General features: G+C 44.5%; 1 protein-coding gene across 1 annotated transcript in view; it reads right to left on the bottom strand.

Annotated features, from left to right (window-relative positions):
* The window catches only part of LOC139423174 (G protein-activated inward rectifier potassium channel 2-like), a 111154-nt gene that overhangs the window by 87520 nt on the left and 10552 nt on the right, over positions 1 to 13082 (bottom strand). The gene's annotated exons all lie outside the window — the stretch shown is intronic.

The following is a 13082-nucleotide window of genomic DNA, read 5'->3' as shown; positions in this document are numbered from 1 at the left end:
TGTTTTACTCACTGCTTTAGCACACTCCGCCAACTCTGATGTCCTTGCCATGTCTGAATCCTGGCTTAGGAAGGCCACCAACAATTCTGAGATTTCCATATCCAGCTACAACATTTTCCGTCAAGGTAGAACTGCCAAAGGGGGAGGAGTTGCAATCTACTGCAGAGATAACCTGCAAAGTTATGTCATACTTTCCAGTTCTATACCCAAACAGTTTGAACTTCTAATTTAAAAAATTAACCTCTCCAGAAATAAGTCTCTCACTGTTGCCGCCTGCTATCGACCCCCCTCCGCTCCCAGCTGCGTCCTGGACACCATTTGTGAATTGATCGTCCCTCATCTAGCTTCAGAGTTTGTTCTGTTAGGTGACCTAAACTGGGATATGCTTAACACAATCTAAGCTAGATGACTTCAATCTCACACAAATCATCAAGGAACCCACCAGGTACAACCCTAAATCCGTAAACATGGGCACCCTCATAGACATTATCCTGACCAACTTGCCCTCCAAATACACCTCCGCTGTTTTCAATCAGGATCTCAGTGATCACTGCCTCATTGCCTGTATCCGCTATGGGTCCGCAGTCAAATAACCACCCCTCATCTCTGTCAAACGCTCCCTAAAACACTTCTCCGAGCAGGCCTTTCTAATCGACCTGGCCCGGGTATCCTGGAAGGATATTGACCTCAACCCGTCAGTCGAGGATGCCTGGTCATTCTTTAAAAGTAATTTCCTCACCATCTTAGATAAGCATGCTCCGTTCAAAAAATTCAGAACTAAGAACAGATATAGCCCTTGGTTCACTCCAGACCTGACTGGCCTTGACCAGCACAAAAACATCCTGTGGCGGACTGCAATAGCATCGAATAGTCCCCACGATATGCAACTGTTCAGGGAAGTCAGGAACCAATACATGCAGTCAGTCAGGAAAGCAAAGGCTAGCTTTTTCAAGCAGAAATTCACATATTGTAACTCCAAAAAGTTTTGGGACACTGTAAAGTCCATGGAGAACAAGAGCACCTTCTCCCAGCTGCCCACTGCACTGAAGCCAGAGGTAACACGGTCACCACTGATAAATCCATGATAATTGAACATTTCAATAAGCATTTTCAACAGCTGGCCATGCCTTCCTCCTTGCTACTCCAAACCCGGCCAACAGCTCCTCCTCCCCCACAGCTACTCGCCCAAGCCTCCCCAGCTTCTCCTTCACCCAAATCCAGACAGCGGATGTTCTGAAAGAGCTGCAAAACCTGGACCCGTACAAATCAGCTGGGCTAGACAATCTGGACCCTCTCTTTCTAAAACTATCCACCGCCTTTGTTGCAATCCCTATTACCATCCTGTTCAACCTAACTTTCATATAGTCCAAGATCCATAAAGATTGGAAAGCTGCCGCGGTCATCCCCCTCTTCAAAGGGGGTGACACCCAGGACCCAAACTGTTACAGACCTATATCCATCCTTCCCTGCCTATCTAAAGTCTTAGAAAGCCAAGTTAATAAACAGCTGACTGACCATTTCGAATCTCACCGTACCTTCTCCGCTGTGCAATCTGGCTTCCGAGCCGGTCATTAGTGCAACTCAGCCACGCTCAAGGTACTAAACAATATCATAACCACCATCAATAAAATACAGTACTGTGCAGCTGTCTTCATCGACCTGGCCAAGGCTTTCGACTCTGTCAATCACCGTATTCTTATCGGCAGACTCAATAGCCTGGTTTTTCTAATGACTGCCTTGCCTGGTTCACCAACTACTTTGCATACAGAGTTCAGTGTGTCAAATTGTAGGGCATGTTGTCCGGACCTCTGGCAGTCTCTATGGGGGTACCACAGGGTTCAATTCTAGGGCCGACTCTTTTCTCTGTATATATCATCGATGTTGCTCTTGCTGCGGGCGATTCCCTGATCCACCTCTATGCAGATGACGCCATTCTGTATACATCTGGCCCTTCCTTGGACACTGTGCTAACTAATCTCCAAACGAGCTTCACTGCCATACAACACTCCTTCCGTGGCCTCCAATTGCTCTTAAACGCTAGTAAAACCAAATGCATGCTTTTCAACCGTTCGCTGCCCGCACCCGCCCGCCCGACTAGCATCACCACCCTGGACGATTCCGACCTAGAATATGTGGACAACTATAAATACCTTGGTGTCTGGCTAGACTGTAAACTCTCCTTCCAGACTCATATTACACATCTCCATTCCAAAATCAAATCTAGAATCAGCTTTCTATTTTGCAAAAAAAGCCTCCTTCACTCACGTCGCCAAACTTACCCTCGTAAAAAACTGACTATCCTACCGATCCTCGACTTCGGCGATGTCATGTACAAAATAGCTTCCAGCACTCTACTCAGCAAACTGGATGCAGTCTATCACAGTGCCATCCGTTTTGTTACCAAATCACCTTATACCACCCACCACTGCGACCTGTATGCTCTAGTCGGCTGGCCCTCGCTACATATTCGTCGCCAGACCCACTGGCCCCAGGTCATCTATAAGTCTATGCTAGGTAAAGCTCCGCCTTATCTCAGTTCACTGGTCACGATAACAACACGATCCAGCAGGTATATCTCACTTATCATCCCCAAAGCCAATACCTAATTTGACCGCCTTTCCTTCCAGTTCTCTGCTGCCAGTCCCTGGAACGAATTGCAAAAATCGCTGAAGTTGGAGACTTTTATTTCCCTCACCAACTTTTAACATCAACTATCTGAGCAGCTAACCGATCGATGCAGCTGTACATAGTCCATCTGTAAATAGCCCACCCAATCTACCTACCTCATCCCCATACTGTTTTTATTTTATTTACTTTTCTGCTCTTTTGCACACCAGTATCTCTACTTGCACATAATCATCTGCTCATTTATCACTCTAGTGTTAATCTGCTAAATTGTAATTATTCGCTCCTATGGCCTATTTATTGCCTACCTCCTCATGCCTTTTGCACACACTGTATATAGACTTTCTTTTTTTCCACTGTGCCATTGACTTGTTTATTGTGTTATTGGCTTATTTATTGTTTACTCCATGTGTAACTCTGTGTTGTTGTCTGTGTCACACTGCTTTGCTTTATCTTGGCCAGGTCGCAGTTGCAAATGAGAACTTGTTCTCAACTAGCCTACCTGGTTAAATAAAGGTGAAATAAAAAATAAAAGTAAGAATTCAATATTCTTCCTTCGGTGGCTCAGTCAACAAACCCAGAGATGCATTTTCACCAAATTAAACCGTAGCACAATAGCAAGTAAAGGCAGATCTGTAAAATTACAAGGGAACTTAATCACGCAGCCTTTTCACATAGAACCGTGGGTTTTCGTAATGAAATGTCCTTGGGTTGATGGTGTGCATATATTTTTGATAACCTGCTGGCTCTGGGGCCATTAGCAGCATGATTCACGCCCAAGGGAGCAAAACAAATTACCCCAAAAATGATGACCTTAAATCATGACAGCAGTTATAACTGTCCATTTAAGGGCCTCCTGAGTGGTGCAGTGGTCTAAGTCACTGCATTGCAGCTAGCTGTGCCGTTAGAGATCCTGGTTAGGGGAAGGTTTGGCTAGCAGGGATGTCCTTGTCCTATCATGCTTTAGCTACTCCTGTGTTGGGCTGGGCACATGCACCCTGACATGGTCGCCAGGTATACAGTGTTTCCTCCAACACATTGGTGTGGTTGGCTTTCGGGTTAAGTGGCCACTGTGTCAAGAAGTGTGTTTTGGAGAATGCATAGCTCTCAACCTCCACCTCTCCCGAGTCCGTACGGGATTTGCAGCGATGCGACAAGACTGTAACTACCAATTGTGGAGAAAAAGGGTTAAAAAAAAACCCAATAATAATGTCCAGCTAAGAGCTCTCGTCTCTGACCAAGCTCTTCCTTTCCACTCGCTCACAGTTTACATTAAATTCATTTCCACGGTCCCTCACTAAATCTATAGTGTGCCACAAAGCCATTAATCAGCTGTAGCCACCAGGCGAGGAGCCCCAGAACCAATCATGCTGTGGTGAGGCAGCATCTTCCTTTAGCCTGGTAAATCCTAATGGATTTCCTCACAGCCCAGACTGAGATACATTATTATGTACATACTGCACAGTGGGCCTATACCATTACATGCACAGGTGCACATACACGTGCTCTCACAAATGTAGGACTATAACACACAAGCCCAAACTCATGCACTTGTGCAACACACACACGCATGCATACGCAGATGCACACATTAAGACACATGCACGTCAGTGATGTGGGGGTCAGCTGTTTGTTCAACGCACCTGCCCACAATTACTATTAATCCATCCGCAGCCGCCAGATTATATGTGATAAGTGGAAATCTGAGGCCCGCAACTAGGCCGATAAAAATGCGCTGTACAGCCAGAGACGGCAGAATTATTTTTTGACAGGGGGTGGGGATATCTTTTTTTAAGCTTAATTTAGATACGTATCTGCTTAAAACTTCTGACACTTTGGTTAGTCAACTTGTCTATAATTAAATACATGTAGCTACTCTTCTGCCCTATAAGACTAAATAAACCCTTGCTCACCAGAAAAAATGTCATAAATCCATGAATGCTTTAATCTAATTGACATCAGTTGACATTGAGTTGCTTTCCAAATAGATATCCGGGATTGTAACATACTCTGTTTCACAGAGACATTGCTAGCTGGGGACATGCTGTCGGAGTCCGTACAGCCAACGGGGTTTTCAGTGCATTGTGCCGACAGGAACAAACATCTCTCTAGTAAGATGAAGGGTGAGGGTGTATGTTTCATGAGTAACGACTCATGGTGTAATTGTAACAGCATACAAGAACTCAAGTCCTTTTGTTCACCTGACCTAGAATTCCTCACAATCAAATGCCGACCGTATTATCTCCCAAGAGAACTCTCCTCAGTTATAGTGAAAGCCATGTTTTTTTCTCACCTTTATTTAACCAGGTAGGCTAGTTGAGAACAAGTTCTCATTTGCAACTGCGACCTGGCCAAGATAAAGCGTAGCAATTCGACACATACAACAACACAGAGTTACACATGGAATAAACAAAACATACAGTCAATAATACAGTAGACCAAAATAAAACAAAAAGTATATATACAGTGAGTGCAAATGAGGTAAGTTAAGGAAATAAATAGGCCATGGTGGCGAAGTAATTACAATATAGCAATTAAACACTGGAATGGTAGATCGGCAGAAGATGAATGTGCAGGTAGCGATACTGGGGTGCAAAGGAGCTAAATAAATAAATAAATACCAGTATGGGGATGAGGTAGGTGGATAGATGGGCAGATAGGCTAAGTACAGGTGCAGTGATCTGTAAACTGCTCTGACAGCTGGTGCTTAAAGCTAGTGAGGGAGGTATGAGTCTCCAGCTTCAGAGATTTTTGCAATTCGTTCCAGTCATGGGCAGCAGAGAACTGGAAGGAAAGACGACCAAAGGAGGAATTGGCTTTGGGGGTGACCAGTGAGATATACCTGCTGGAGCGCGTGCTACGAGTGGGTGCTGCTATGGTGACCAGTGAGCTGAGATAAGGCGGGGCTTTACCTAGCAGAGACTTGTAGATAACCTGTAGCCAGTGGGTTTGGCGACGAATATGAAGCGAGGGCCAACCAACAAGAGCGTACAGGTCGCAATGGTGGGTAGTGTATGGGGCTTTGGTGACAAAACGGATGGCACTGTGATAGACTGCATCCAGTTTGTTGAGTAGAGTGTTGGAGGCTATTTTATAGATGACATCACTGAAGTCGAGGATCGGTAGGATGGTCAGTTTTATGAGGGTATGTTTGGCAGCATGAGTGAAGGATGCTTTGTTGCGATATAGGAAGCCGATTCTAGATTTAATTTTGGATTGGAGATGCTTAATGCTTAATGTGAGTCTGGAAGGAGAGTTTACAGTCTTACCAGACACCCAGGTATTTGTAGTTGTCCACGTATTCTAAGTCAGAGCCCTCCAGAGTAGTGATGCTGGACGGGCGGGCAGGTGCGGGCAGTGATCGATTCGATCGAAAAGCATGCATTTAATTTTACTTGCGTTTAAGAGCAGCTGGAGGCCACGGAAGGAGAGTTGTCGGTGGCACACCCATAGAGACTGTCAGAGGTCCAGACAACAGGCCCTCCGATTTGACACACTGAACTCTATCAGAGAAGTAGTTTGTAAACCAGGCGAGGCAATCATTTGAGAAACCAAGGCTGTCGAGTCTGCCAATAAGAATGTTGTGATTGACAGAGTCGAAAGTCTTGGCCAGGTCGATGAATACGGCTGCACAGTAATGTCTCTTATCGATGGCGGTTATGATGTCGTTTAGAACCTTGAGCGTGGCTGAGGTGCACCCATGACCAGCTCTGAAACTAGATTGCATAGCGGAGATGGTATGGTGGGATTCGAAATGGTCAGTAATCTGTTTGTTAACTTGGCTTTCGAAGACCTTAGAAAGACAGGGTAGGATAGATATAGGTTTGTAGCAGTTTGGGTCTAAAATGTCACCCCCTTTGAAGAGGGGGATGACCGCGGCAGCTTTCCAATCTTTGGGAATCTCAGACGATACGAAAGAGAGGTTGAACAGGCTGGTAATAGGGATTGCAACAATTTCGGCGGATAATTTTAGAGAGAGGGTCCAGATTGTCTAGCCCGGGTGATTTGTAGGGGTCCAGATTTTGCAGCTCTTTCAGAACATCGGCTATCTGGATTTGGGTAAAGGAGAATTGGTGGGGGCTTTGGCGGGTTGCTGTGGAGGGTGCCGGGCAGCTGACCGGTGTAAGGGTAGCATGGCCAGCCGTAGAGAAACGCTTATTGAAATTCTCAATTATAGTGGATTTATCGGTGGTGACAATGTTTCATAGCCTCAGAGCAGTGGGCAGCTGGGAGGAGGTGCTCTTATTCTCCATGGACTTTACAGTGTCCCAGAACTTTTTTGAGTTAGTACTACAGGATGCAAATTTCTGTTTGAAAAAGCTTGCCTTGGCTTTTCTAACTGCCTGTGTATATTTGTTCCTAACTTCCCTGAAAAGTTGCATATCACGGGGGCTATTCGATGCTAATGCAGAACGCCACAGGATGTTTTGTGCTGGTCAAGGGCAGACAGGTCTGGCGTGAACCAAGGACTATTTCTATTCCTAGTTCTACATTTTTTGAGAGTGGCATGTTTATTTAAGATGGTGCTGAAGGCACTTAAAAAAAATAGCCAGGCATCATCTACTGACGGGATGAGGTCAATATCATTCCAGGGAACCCCGGCCAGGTCGATTAGAAAGGACTGCTCGCAGAAGTGTTTCAGGGAGCGTTTGACAGTGATGAGGGGTGGCCGTTTGGTCGCAGACCCATTACGGATGCAGGCAATGAGGCAGTGATCGCTGAGATCTTGATTGAAAACATCAGAGGTGTATTTGGAGGGCGAATGAGTTAGGATGACATCTATGAGGGTGCCCGTGTTTACTGATTTGGGGTTGTACCTGGTAGGTTCATTGATAATTTGTGTGAGATTGAGGGCATCAATCTTAGTTTGTAGGATGGCCGGGGTGTTAAGCATGTCCCAGTTTAGGTCACCTAGTAGCACGAGCTCAGAAGATAGATGGGGGGCAATCAGTTCACATATAGTATCGAGGGCACAGGTGGGGGCAGAGGGAGGTCTATAGCAAGCGGCAACAGTGAGAGACTTGTTTCTGGAAAGGTGAATTTTTAGAAGTAGAAGCTCAAATTGTTTGGGTACAGACTTAGAAAGTAATACAGAACTCTGCAGGTTATCTTTGCAGTAGATTGCAACACCGCCCCATTTGGCAGTTATATCTTGGCGGAAAACGTTATAGTAAGCAATGGAGATTTCAGGGTTTTTGGTGGTTTTCCTAAGCCAGGATTCAGACACGGCTAAGACATCTGGGTTGGCAGAGAGTGCTAAAGCAGTGAGTAAAACAAACTTAGGGAGTAGGCTTCTAATGTTAACATGCATGAAACCAAGGCTTTAACGTTTACAGAAGTCAACAAATGAGAGCACCTGGGGGGTGGGAGTGGAGCTAGGCACTGCAGGACCTGGATTAACCTCCACATCACCAGAGGAACAGAGGAGAAGTAGGATAAGGGTACGGCTAATGACTATACGAACTGGCCGTCTAGCACGTTCAGAACAGAGAGTAAAAGGAGCAGGTTTCTGGGCACGATAGCATAGATTCAAGGCATAGTGTACAGACAAAGGTAAGGTAGGATGTGAGTACATTGGAGGTAAACCTAGGCGTTGAGTAATGAAGAGAGAGATATAGTCTCTAGAGATGTTTAAGCCAGGTGATGTCATAGCATATGTAGGAGGTGGAACAACATGGTTGGTTAAGGCATATTGAGCAGGGCTAGAGGCTCTACAGTGAAATAAGACAGTAATCACTAACCAGGATAGTAATGGACAAGGCATATTGATATTAGAGAGAGTTATGCGTAGCCAAGTGAACATATGGGTCCAGTGAGTGGTTGTGCTGGCTGGGGACACGGCGATTCAGACAGTTAGCAGGCTAATAAGCTAACAGTTAGTAGGCCGGAGCTAAACAAGCTAGCAGCTAGTAGACCAGGGCAAGCTAGCAGTTAGCAGGCCGGGTTAGCAAGCAAGCAGTTAGCATGGGCTAACAGTTAGTAGACCAGGGCAAGCTAGCAGTTAGCAGACCGGGTTAGCAAGCAAGCAGTTAGCAAGGGCTAGCAGTTAGCAGACCGGGAAGGCAAGCTAGCAGTTAGCAGACCTGGTTAGCAAGCAAGCAGTTAGCAAGGGCTAGCAGTTAGCAGACCAGGCAGGCAAGCTAACAGTTAGCAGACCAGGGCCCGGCCGTTTAGCAGTTAGCAAGCGGATACCAACTAGACCATCAAGGAACTTCACTGGACTTTATGCAAACTGGCAACCATATATCCTGAGGCTTCATTTATTGTAGCCGGGGACTTTAACAAACTAATCTGATATCAATCAGCATATCAATTGCAGTACACGAGTGAGTAACACACTCGACCACTGCTATTCTAACTTCCACGATGCATACAAGGTCCTCCTAACAGTGTAGTTATTCCCTCCATAAGGCAATCAAACAAGCAAAGTGTTAGTATAGAGACAAAGTGGAGTCGCAATTCAATGGCTTAAACACGAGACGTACACTACCGGTCAAAAGTTTGGGGTCACTTAGAAATGTCCTTGTTTTTGAAAGGAAAGCTACATTTTTGAGCATAAAAATAACCTAAAATTGATCAGAAATACAGTGTAGACATTGTTAATGTTGTAAATGACTATTGTTTCTGGAAATTATTTGTAATGGAATATCTACATAGGCGTACAGAGGCCCATTATCAGCAACCATCACTCCTGTGTTGCCATGGCAAGTTGTGTTAGCTAATCCAAGTTTGTCGTTTTAAAAGGCTAATTGATCATTAGAAAACCCTTTTGCAATGATGTTAGCACAGCTGAAAACTGTTGTTCTGATTAAAGAAGCAACAAAAATGGCCTTCTTTAGACTAGTTGAGTATCTGGAGCATCAGCATTTGTGGGTTTGATTACAGGCTCGAAATGGCCAGAAACAAATAACTTTCTTCTGAAACTTATCAGTCTATTCTTGTTCTGAGAAATGAAGGCTGTTCCATGCGAGAAATTGCCAAGAAACTGAAGATCTCATACAACGCTGTATACTACTCCCTTCACAAAACAGTGCAAACTGGCTCTAACCAGAATAGAACGAGGAGTTGGAGGCCCCGGTGCACAACTGAGCAAAAGGACAAGTATATTATAGTGTCTAGTTTGAGAAACAGACACCTCACAAGTCCTCAACTGGCAGCTTCATTAAATAGTACCTGCAAAACACCAGTCTCAACATCAAAAGTGAAGAGGTGACTCTGAAATGCTGGCCTTCTAGGCAGAGTTCCTCTGTCCAGTGTCTGTGTTCTTTTACCAATCTTAATCTTTTATTTTTATTGGCCAGTCTGAGATATGGCTTTTTCTTTGCAACTCTGACTAGAAGGCCAGCATGCCGAAGTCGCCTCTTCACTTTTCGAATGCACTGTATGGCTGGAGACGTTAGCAGAATCTCTTTTAATACGTCAAATTACAGGGTAGCCTACACTGTTGACTCTGACAAACAGATCAATAAAAGCGACATTGTCCATATAATAGGCTTACAAGAAGGTGAGACAAAAATAGACAGGAGTAGGCTAATTAGGGTATATCATTTATAATTATAATATATAATTCAACAGACACCTCCCTCGGTGAGTCATGTAGTTTCTCCTATTTCTCTCTTGCTCATTCTCCCTGTCACTCACTCAAACTCACTCAAACTCTCACATGTACAGTTGAAGTTGGAAGTTTACATATACTTAGGTCGGAGTCATTAAAACTAATTTTTCAACCACTCCACAAATGTCTTGTTAACAAACTATAGTTTTGGTAAGTCGGTTAGGACATCTACTTTGTGCATGACACAAGTCATTCTTCAAACAATTGTTTACAGACAGATTATTTCACTTATAATTCACTTTATCACAATTCCAGTGGGTAAGAAGTTTACATACACTAAGTTGACTGTGCCTTTAAAAAGCTTGGAAAATTCCAGAAAATTATGTCATGGCTTTAGAAGCTTCTGATAGGATAATTGACATAATTTGACATCAATTGGAGGTGTACCTGTGGATATATTTCAAGGCCTACCTCCAAACTCAGTGCCTCTTTGCTTGACATCATGGGAAAATCGAGTCCTATATAAAAAAATATATCTAATGAAGGATAATTAACATTCATGTCTAAAGGCTTGATTCTGTCGACATACATACTTGAGGTAGGGTTCATTCAGATCAAATGGTTACAAGATTGGAGAGGGAAGGACAGTGCCTGTTGCGCACTGCACATCACTCACCTGTGATAAAGGAGAATGGTGCTGGAATGTATAGGGGCCATTTTACAGGCTCCTTACCAATTCTGCTATTTTGTGTTTTTTAGGCGCTGATCTTAACTTTTTTTGAACATAATGTTTCTGTCATCGTTTCCTTTGACCGAAAAGAGCTTCTGAAAATCAGAATCGATTTGCATGAAGATTTCTACTTCAATGAGCACAGGATATACTCACCCCGGACCAGGCCCTAATTCCTGACACTCGGAAGAGAAAGAGAGCGATATAAGAGGCCGTCGTGGGCCTCTACCCTCTGTTCTATTGGCGGATGTACAATCACTGGAGAACAAACTGGAAGAGCTCCATTCGAGACTATCCTATCAACGGGACCTGAAGAACTGTAATATCTTATGTTTCTTGGAAACTTGGCTGAATAATCTAGCTGTTATTTCTATGAATCGGCAGGACACAACGTCAGCATCGGGTAAGTTCAAGGGAGTGCGGTGTTCAGGAAGTCTCAAGATTTTTTATTTATTTTAATTTTACCCCTTTTTCTCCTGGTATCCAATTGTTGTAGTAGCTACTATCTTGTCTCATCGCTACAACTCCCGTACGGGCTCTGGAGAGACAAAGGTTGAAAGTCATGCGTCCTCCGATACACAACCCGCACTGCTTCTTAACACAGCGCACAATGCGCCTGAGGAAACACCGTGCACCTGGCCACCTTGGTGCACGGTGTTTCCTCCGGCGCATTGGTGCGGCATCCAATTACTAATAATTCCTCTTTATTCTGTACTTTCAGAAGCCACATACACACAGTATTGAACAAAACTTGCCAACATCATAACTGGAACTGAACACGTGCAGAATATTGAGGTCAGCTTTTGTATGCTAGCAACATACTGTTTGGAGAGGGAGTAGGGAAGTTGTGGGAGTGGAGAGGATGATGAGGGAGTGGAGAGGTGGGTGAGATATTGTCAATATAATTGCATAATAGAACTGCATTTGATTTGTATGTGAACTATGTCCAATTACAAAAAACGTTGTTCAGTAATCATCTAGATGTTAGATGGCGGTGAACTATGTGGCCATTGAGGACAGCAGTGTAGATCAGATGGAAAAATATCTTCTTATACCACTTGGTGGTTTTCCGAGTGCATGTCACAAAGCTGTTTATCATGTCCGCTTTATCCACTGCCCCCATTTTGCGATTAAAGTCAAGCATACAGTCTGGTTTGATCGTTCTCTTTCCTGTCAGGTGGTCCACCTTCCCCGTGGCTGTCTCTTCTCCTGTAGCTCCAAGGCATAGCAATTGGTCTCCAACACTGTCTCCCACCAGATCCCCTGTCAGAATCAGCTTGAAGCATTCTGCCTCAGAGGGAGATGGCAAGGGGCTTTGCACTCCAGACTGGCTTATCAAAGCCAACAACAGGGCCAGGAGGAGTGAAATGGCAGGAGGCCTTCCAGCTACCACAGACTTCCGTACTTCACCCACTTTTGGTGTGCCTCCAAAACCACCAGCATCTTCAGAGGGACCTGGGACTTTGTCGGTGGACAAGGTGTCCTCAGAATCAGGGTTCTCACTGGCCACAAGGTGGGGGGGCGGGGGCTGCTGCTCCTCCTCCTCGCTGTCAGTGTCAGAATCTGATTCCTCACTGTCATAGTCAGAATCATTGTCAGAATGGACAAAAATCTCCAGAATTTCTGCTTTTTTGACTGAATGGTTTCCAAGTGAGTGCTAGGGGTGATGTGATTGGCTGGTGTGGTGATACTGATGATTTGTCTCCACAGATGGTTTGTTTACATAGCAGGTTAATGTAATTAATGTGTCAGGTTAGGATAACTAAAGCAGCAGGTTAGGTAAATTAACATAGGAGGTTACGAGAATGAGGTTAAGGTTAGGAAGAGGGTTCGGGATAGGCTTAACTACAATGCTACAGTTGTCAACAACTGTTGTCTCCGACATGACCCCTAGGGGTGGCAGGGTAGCCTAGTGGTTAGAGCGTTGGACTAGTAACTGAAAGGTTGCAAGTTCAAATCCCCAAATCTATTGTTCTGACAGGCAGTTAACCCACTGTTCCTAGGCCGTCATTGAAAATAAGAATTTGTTCTTAACTGACTTGCCTAGTTAAATAAAGGTAAAAAAAAATACATTTAAAAAAAGAGAGCTGTTCTTGGCCTAGCTACTCCATCTAGCTACAATGGTAGAAACTTAAACAGACCATCTGTGGTGACAAATCCTCAGTAATGTTT

This window comes from Oncorhynchus clarkii, chromosome 12 (genome assembly GCF_045791955.1).
Source record: "Oncorhynchus clarkii lewisi isolate Uvic-CL-2024 chromosome 12, UVic_Ocla_1.0, whole genome shotgun sequence".
Classification (NCBI taxonomy): Eukaryota; Metazoa; Chordata; class Actinopteri; order Salmoniformes; family Salmonidae; genus Oncorhynchus; species Oncorhynchus clarkii.
This window is presented reverse-complemented; position numbering and strand designations above follow the sequence as displayed.